An 8394-nucleotide genomic window follows, 5' to 3' on the forward strand; every position below is an offset into this window, starting at 1 on the left:
TCACTCTAAGTGATGTAGCTTCATTTTTAAAAACTATATGTATAGTCAAAACATATGATTTTCTGTGGCTTTTTCAAATATCCTTTGTGTTATTTATCCAACCTGCATCCCTCTTCCTCTGTATTGCCCTCCCTAATTAAAGTAACATCCTCATTTTTCCCATTTCTCTCTTCATAGTACTTATGTCCTGCTGTTCTCCTCTCTAGGGTTCCCTCCCTAATTCCTTTTTACTTCCCTGGATTCTCAGAAACTCTAGGTTATATTCATATCCAAAGATTTGGAGCTATGGTCTACAGAGAGAACATATGGCATTTATCTTCATGGATCTGGGGATTTATTACTCAGTATATTTTCTAGTTCCAGCCACATACCTGCTAATTTCATGATTTGGCTCTTCTTCACAGCTGAGTAGTATCCCATTGTGCATATGCACCACATTTTCAGTATCTATCCATCATTTTGAAGGGCATTTAAGCTGTTGCCCTTTCGCAGCTATTGTGACAGAATTACAATGAATATGGCCAAGTGAATATTTTTCAGGTAGGATGTTTTCTTAATAGATGATCAATGTCACTAAGTATAGAAATGATGTGGTTGTGCTCCATGATGCTGAATGTCTTCTCTGTATTTTTTCCATGACTTCCTCATTCGTGACCTTACTGGTCTAATTCAACTTCATGGTATACTTTTCTCCATAAAAGAGAGCAAAAGAAATGTAGTACATTTATTCTTTCAGTATGAAAGTATCTACCTTTTGCCCCCCTTTTCCTGAATGATATGATGAAAACAGCATGTATTAATTTGGGCACTTCTTGTTTTTGTCTTTTGATATTTTGTGAACATTACTTTTGCTAAGTCGTACACTAAACAACACCGCTAGTACAAAATCTGAGCATAGCTTGTTTTATTCTCTGCCTCTCTTTATAAATGAGTTTCCATTCTACTACATACCTGAAGACATTAACCTGGAAGTAGCAAAGAGTTTTCTATAGCCAGATATTATTCTCTAAGTCAGCAAATCAGTTTTGGATCAGGTAGACATACTCTTCTCTTAATGAGAAAATTACCAGTGAGCGATGCAGCACTGTGAGCACCTGGTATTAGTTGAGAAAATTCACACACACAACAAATTGAATGGTTGTGTTGACACTCTGAAACATTGACACTGACCAAAGCTGGTATTTAGGTACCCACTGAGGGGAAGAAGAAAAGAAACAAAATAGTGACCAAGGCTGTATAGAGAAAGGATTTTGTCCAGATCAGTAAGCATGAAGAGTCCTTTAATAAAAATGGGGTAGACAGAGAGCTTCTACTAGGGAAAACAATAAACCATTAAGTAATATAACTATCTTAGTCAGAGTTTCTATTCCTACACAAAACATCATGACCAAGAAGCAAATTTGGGAGGAAAGGGTTTATTCAGCTTACACTTCCACATTGCTGTTCATCACCAAAGGAAGTCAGGACTGGAACTCAAGCAGGTCAGAAATCAGGAGCTGATGCAGAGGCCATGGAGGGATGTTACTTACTGGCTTGCTTCCCCTGCCTTGCTCAGTTTTCTTTCTTTTTCTTTTTTTAAATTTTGTTATTGGATATTTTCTTATTTACACTTCAAATGTTATCCGCTTTCCCCATTTCCCCTTAGGAAACCTCCATCACATCCCCCCTGCCCCTGCTTCTATGAGAGTGTTCCCCCACCAGCCCACTCACTCTTGCTTTCTGACCCTGGCATTCCCCTACACTTGGGCATTGAGCCTTCACAGGACCAAAGGCCTTTATTCCCATTAATTCCAGACAAGGCCATCCTCTGCTTTAGATGCAGCTGGAGCCATGGGTCACTCCATGTGTACTCTTTGGTTGGTGGTTTAGTCCCTGGGAGGGGGGGTCGGTTGTTTAATATTTTTGTTCTTCTTATGGGGTTGCAAACCCCTTCAGCTCTTTCAGTCTTTTCTCTAACTCCTCTATTGGGGATCCTGTGCTCAGTCCAATGGTAAGCTGTGAGCATCTGCCTCTGTATTTGTCAGGCTCTGACAAACCCTTTCAGGAGACAGCTATATCAGGTTCCTGTCAGCATGTACTTCCTGGCATCCACAAAAGTATCCGGGTTTGGTGACTGTATTTGGGATAGATCCCCAAGTGGAGCAGTCTCTGAATAGCCTTTCCTTCAGTCTCTGTTCCACACTTTGTCTCTGTTGTCTCATCCTTTGGTTTTTCAGTCATTGCTTTTAAAAACATGTTATTCTTTCTTTTCTTTTAAATGGTTGGTAAAAATATAACTAACCTGAAGAACCTCTCGTGACAAAATTTAAAATGTCACCATTCAGTGTTGTAGAAACATCCATTTCCACTTATTAGTGAGTACATACTAAGCATGTCCTTTTGGGTCTGAGTTATGATATACTCAGCATGATATTTTCTAGTTCCATCAAGTTGCCGCAAAACTCGGGATGTCCTTGTCCTTAATAGCTGAGCAGTATTCCAATAAAAGTACAGAATACCCAGGATACAGTCCACGGAACTCAAAAAGGTTAACAAGGCAAAGAGCCCAAGTGAGGATGCCTCAATCCCACTTGGGAAGGAGAAGAAAGTAATCACAGGAGGGAGAAGAGAGGAAAGGACCTGTGTGGGAAAGGAGAAAGGAAGGGGAAGATGGAAACATGATCAAGTATTGGGGTGGGGGAACAGGACTGAAGTCCTGAGAGCCAGCAGAAAGAATGGAAATGGGTAACCTCAGAAGGTAAGAGGTGAGGGGACCCTCTAGAATATACCAGAGATCTGGGAGGTCAGAGACTCTCAGGACTCAAAGGGAGGGACCTTAGATGAAATGTCCTACAATGAGGAGAGGGAACTTGTAGAGTTCACCTCCAGCAAAGACAGGGCATCAAGTGAGGGATGGGGTTGCCATCCCATAGTCAAAAACTCTGGCCCATAATTGTTCCTGTCTGAAATAACTGCAGGAGAAAAATGTAGAAGAGCCCAAGGAAAAGGAAGTACAGAGACAGACTGAAATTAGGATCCAGCTCAAGGGAAGGCCTCAAGGCCTGATACTATTACTGAGGCTTTGGAGTGCTCACAAAAAGGGGCCTATCATGACTGCCCTCTGAAAGACCCAACAAGCAGCTAAAAGAGTCAGATGCAGATATTTACACCTAAGCAATGAATAGAAGTTGCTGAACCCTGTGGTTGAATTAGAGAAAAACTGGAAGGAGATGAGGAGGAGGGTGACCAGGTAGGAGGACCAGAAATCTCAACTAATCTGGACCCCTAAGATATCTCAGATATTAGGCCACCAACCAGGCAGCATACACCAGCTGATCTGAGGCCCTCAACACATACAGCAGAGGACTGCCAAGTTTGGACCCAGTCAGAGAAGATGCACCTAACTCTCAAGAGACTGAAGGACCCGGGGAGTTTAGAGGTTAAATGGGGGAAGGGGGATAATGGGGGAGACATCCTCGTGGAGATGTGGGGAGGAGGTATGGGATGTGGAACAGTCAGAGGGTGGACTCAGAGGGGAATAAAACCTGGACTGTAAAAAAAAAAGAAAAGAAAAGAAATTAAAAGAAAAAGAAAACCAGAAACATTCATTTCTTTGAATATCAGTAGCTACATCCACTCTTTTTATTTCTCTTTTTCTTAATCATTTTATTAGTTTACATTTCAAATAATATCCCTTTTCCTGGCTACCCTTCAACCAACTCTCCATCCCATGCTCCCTTTCCCCTCCTCTTTGCCTCTATGAGGGTGCTCTTCCACCCTCCACTCCCATTGATTTCAGATAAGGCCATCCTCTGCTTCATATGTCCTGACTCCCTACATGTATACTTTTTGGTTGGTGGGTTAGTCCCTGGGAACTCTGTGGAGTCCAGTTAGTTGATATTATTCTTCTTATGGGGTTGCAATCCCCCTCAGCATCTTTAGTCCTTCCCTTAGCTCTTCTATTTGCATCCCCAGGCTTAGTCCGATGGTTGACTGTAAGTATCAGCATCTGTATTGGTCACTTGACATCCACTCTTTCTAAGATTGGGTGTTACAGTTGTACCATGAATGTATGCTGCTTGTCATTTTCTACTCACTTATACTTTGTTTGAAATATCCCAAAATATTCCTTTTCCAGTCTTAACATGGTGGTATTGATGTGGTTCTAGATATGGCAAGTGATCTAGATGCTACCACCTTGACATTGAATATATGTTTAAAGTACAAACAAACTCAGCATTAACTAGAAAAGGTCAGCAACATTTTACTTTGTAACTATTTAAGGAAAGAAAAGTTTGAACTATGATCTGAATTTTTGTGAAACGCTTTCTTGAACTCATGTGGAAAAAATATCCTCAAAGTCTCATATTAATTTGAGATAAAAGTCTTTGCAAGCCTATTGGGATCACATGAGAGATAAGTGTGAAGCTCTTCTCACTATATTAGTGAAGAAAGACTCAAGTACGTGAAATTACTCCCTGTCAATGTGTGCCACTGAATGCCTTGGAACTCAGCAGAGGGGAGGCCATCACCAAGAACCAGGCAGGTGTCAGGCCATGCTTTTGGCCTTTTAAGTCTATAAGATGATTAGCCAGTCAACCTTCCATTCTTTGGAAAGTACCAGATCTGTGCTTTAGCTGTAGCATCATGAGATGAACTGAGATGGTTCTCTGCCACCCCTCTTCTCAAACTCAAGAGGAAGCTACAGCTAGAGCTGTGTCTTGTTATACTGGGAAGCCTAATGATGTAGCCAGCAGAGAGTTACCATTACTGAAATAGGGACAGAAAAAAACATCTTTATTGTGGTGGATGCTCAGTTAGTCACTTGAGTCCAATGTGTTTTGTTAAACTCCAGTCACACAGTTTGCAATGATATAGTCCATCATAGGAAGAAAGATATGGAGCAGGTATGTAAGACACACTGCAGTCGCTATATATGTAGAGCGCTGATACAGTTGAATGTTCATCTTCAGCTGGTTTCCTCCATAAGGAAGTGATAAAATAAAAACAAAACACTCATTAACATACCTAGTATTTGAACTTTCAATGAAAAAAAACCTTTTCAGTTGATGTTAGGGGCTAAAAATCTACTGTATTTAAGTTTATTTATCTCTATGTCTACTCTAGCACTTTTAGATCACTTGCAGGGGTTTGCAGGGGTTTGTGCCAATTGCTTTGATCTCCAGATCTAGTTACCAAATGGAGTATTTAGATGAGATACTATTTCTGGTACCTCAAATCCCATCATTTTATTCAATAAGGGAACATACACACAGTTTGCAATGATATAGTCCATCATAGGAAGAAAGATATGGAGCAGGTATGTAAAACACACTGCAGTTGCTATATATGTAGAGTGCTGATACAGTTGAATGTTCATCTTCAGCTGGCTTCCTCCATGAGGAAGTGATAAAATAAAAACAAAACACCTAGGTTAACATACCTAGTATTTAAAGAGAACCTGTTACCACAATAAATACCTAGGTAGACTATTATCACATTATTTACATTTTTGTATTGACATGTGCATATCACATTTGTTGTACACTGGTAAACATATATTCATTTTATATGAATTTCTGTCATAATTTCTAAACAGTATAGATTATTTCACATATGTATTCCCAAAACATAAAAAATGCAGAAGAGGGCTGCCTATGGTTTATTATGTAAATTATTTAAATTAATTTAAATTAACTAAAGTAACTGTAGAATTTTTATGTTACATACTTCATTGTCTACTATAAGGAAAAGTATCTAAATAAATGTGTAAATACTGACTTTTCTAAATAAAAACTTTCTAAATTTTCAATAATCATAGTTTGCTGGCTCACCACTTTGTGAACACCAGATGTAGCTATTTTCTGTTGTGTCTTTTTACGTCTGTGGATACAGCTCAGTAGTAGAGCACTTTTTTAGGATATAAAAGCCCCATGTTTGGTCCTTTGTTATTATTAAAAACAAAAGTAAAGTCCTATGTGACATTGTTACTAATGGAAAAAGAAAAGATGTTTATATTAGACCACTTACACCATGCAGCCTTTGTGACTCAAAGATCTCACTTAATTAGTTCATGCTTGTCTTTCTGCTATAAATTTTTATAAACTTCTTAAGTATATACTCATTTCTAAGTCTCAAATTCACATATAGTTTCTAGCCATTTATAACAGCCACTTGAACAATAATTTAACAGATCTTTTATAAACTTCTAGATATTATCTAAAGAATTCTCACTTATTTGCATTAACTTCTACTGACTTAAAAGTCTCAAAGGTTATGTTCAATTCTGATGACAGCATTGACATTTCTAGTAGGTACAAAACGTGAAATAGAACTTTGTGTAACTTGCAATTCCAAACAGTTTGCAAAAAAAGTAAATTTTACTTAAATTACAAATAAAAAGATCATGAAAAGTTTAATTTTCAAAAGTAGCATTTTAAACTCATCTCTAATTAGAGCCACATCATGACTTTATAATTCATCTTTATTCTTTTATCCAACTGCTGGATTTGTTTTTGAATGAAAAGGAAAATGCATGAAATTTCTGGCACATTGGAGGGAAACACATCAAGGGTATAGTAGAATATTGGGACATACTAAGGAATACATTATTTTAGACTTTCATTTTAATTGAATTATGTGTATGTGTGAATATCTCTGTGTAGGTATGTGCACATGAACACCATGCCCATGGAGCCCAGAAAGAGTATTGGATGCCCCAGAGCTATAACTGTAGGTGGTTATGAGCAATCTGACATGGGTACTAGGGGCTAAACGTGGGTCTTCTATAAGAGCAGTGCATGGAGAGTCAACTCTCCAGCTCCATGTTTTTTGAGGTTGAGAGAGGTTAGTGAATGGCTTAAAACAAGAACAAGTGACAATAGAAAAAATATGTTTATGAAATTTAATTTGATTAGGTTACAGAATAATATTTATGTTAAAGATGATGTTTGACTATAGTCATAGTGTTTGTTTTAAAGACAGATTGGAAGATTTAAACAGGATATACCTTGAATAATAAACTTCATTTTACATTAAGACATAATTAAATCCATATCTTATCCAAAAGGATGCAGGATAACTTTAGATTTCCATGTAAGTTCCAGTAGAAAACATAAGTAGAATATGAAATGTATGGTCACTTAATGGAGTCTCTGTATTTTATATGTAAAAGAAAAAGAAGGAAATTCTAGTTTGAGCAGTTTCCACCTGAGGTGCTCTATTTGTCAGGAAACTTGGCAAAGTTGTTCTTTTCAGGTTTGAATCCCATCTCATCTCCTTCCATATAAAACCAGCTATCCATGACCTGTAAAACCTTGAGAGTCAAAGGTATTTTGCAGGCAAATGGATGGAACTAGAAAATATCATCATGAGAGAGGTAACCCAGACCCATAAGGACATGCATGGTACGTACCCACTGATAAGTAGATATTAACCATGAAGTATAAAATACTCATGATATGCTCCACGGCTTCAAAGAAAAGAAGAAAGAGGACTCAAGCAAGGACGCTTGAATCACACTTAAAAGGGGGAATAGAATACTCATTGGAGGCAGAGGAAGGAAGGGAACTGGGTGGGAAAGGAGATAGGGAAGGGAATGAGGGGGTCAGGATCCAGTGTGGGGAGACACAGGAGAGAGAGTCAGAGGGACATGAGAATGAATGTAAATCTGCAGCTCCTGAAAGTTGAGGAAAGGAGGGAATCTCTAGGAATCCCCAGAAACTTGGGATTGGGGATGTTCCAAAGAGTTAATGCAGGTGACTTTAGCCAAGATGCCTAACAGTGAAGACATGAAATCAGAAGAGGTTACCTTCTGTAGCCAAGCAGGACTCCCAGTATAGGGATAAGGATGCCAACCCACCCACAAAATTTTTGACCAAAAGTTTGTTGTGTCTAAAAGCATGCAGGGACAAAGATAGAGAGGAGACTAAAGCAATTGCCAAACAATAACTGACCCATTTCACAGGCAAGCACCAATCCCTGACACTGTTAGTGATACTCTGTTATGCTTACAGATAATTACTATCCTAGTATAACTGTCCTGTGAGAGGTTGTACACAGAAGCTGACTGAAACAGATACAGATATCCAAAGCCAAAGATTGAACAGAGGTCAGGGACTCTTATGGAAGAACTGGAAGAAGGACTGAAGGAATGGAATAGGAACTCCACAGGAAGACCAACAGAGTCAACTAACATCGACCCTTGGCAACATTCAGAGACTGAGTCACCAACCAAATGACAGGACTGAGGGCTCCAGCACATAGGGCTGCCTTGTATTGGTGGAGAAGCAGAGGATGCTCCTAACCCTTTAGAAATCTGATGCACTAGGGTAGGAAGACACCTGGGGGCGGGGGGCATAGCACTCTCTCAGAAAGGAGATGGGGGATAGGGGAGGGATTCTAGGAGGAGGACTG

The sequence above is a fragment of the Grammomys surdaster genome, unplaced genomic scaffold, assembly GCF_004785775.1.
Source record: "Grammomys surdaster isolate TR1022 unplaced genomic scaffold, NIH_TR_1.0 125476, whole genome shotgun sequence".
Classification (NCBI taxonomy): domain Eukaryota; kingdom Metazoa; phylum Chordata; class Mammalia; order Rodentia; family Muridae; genus Grammomys; species Grammomys surdaster.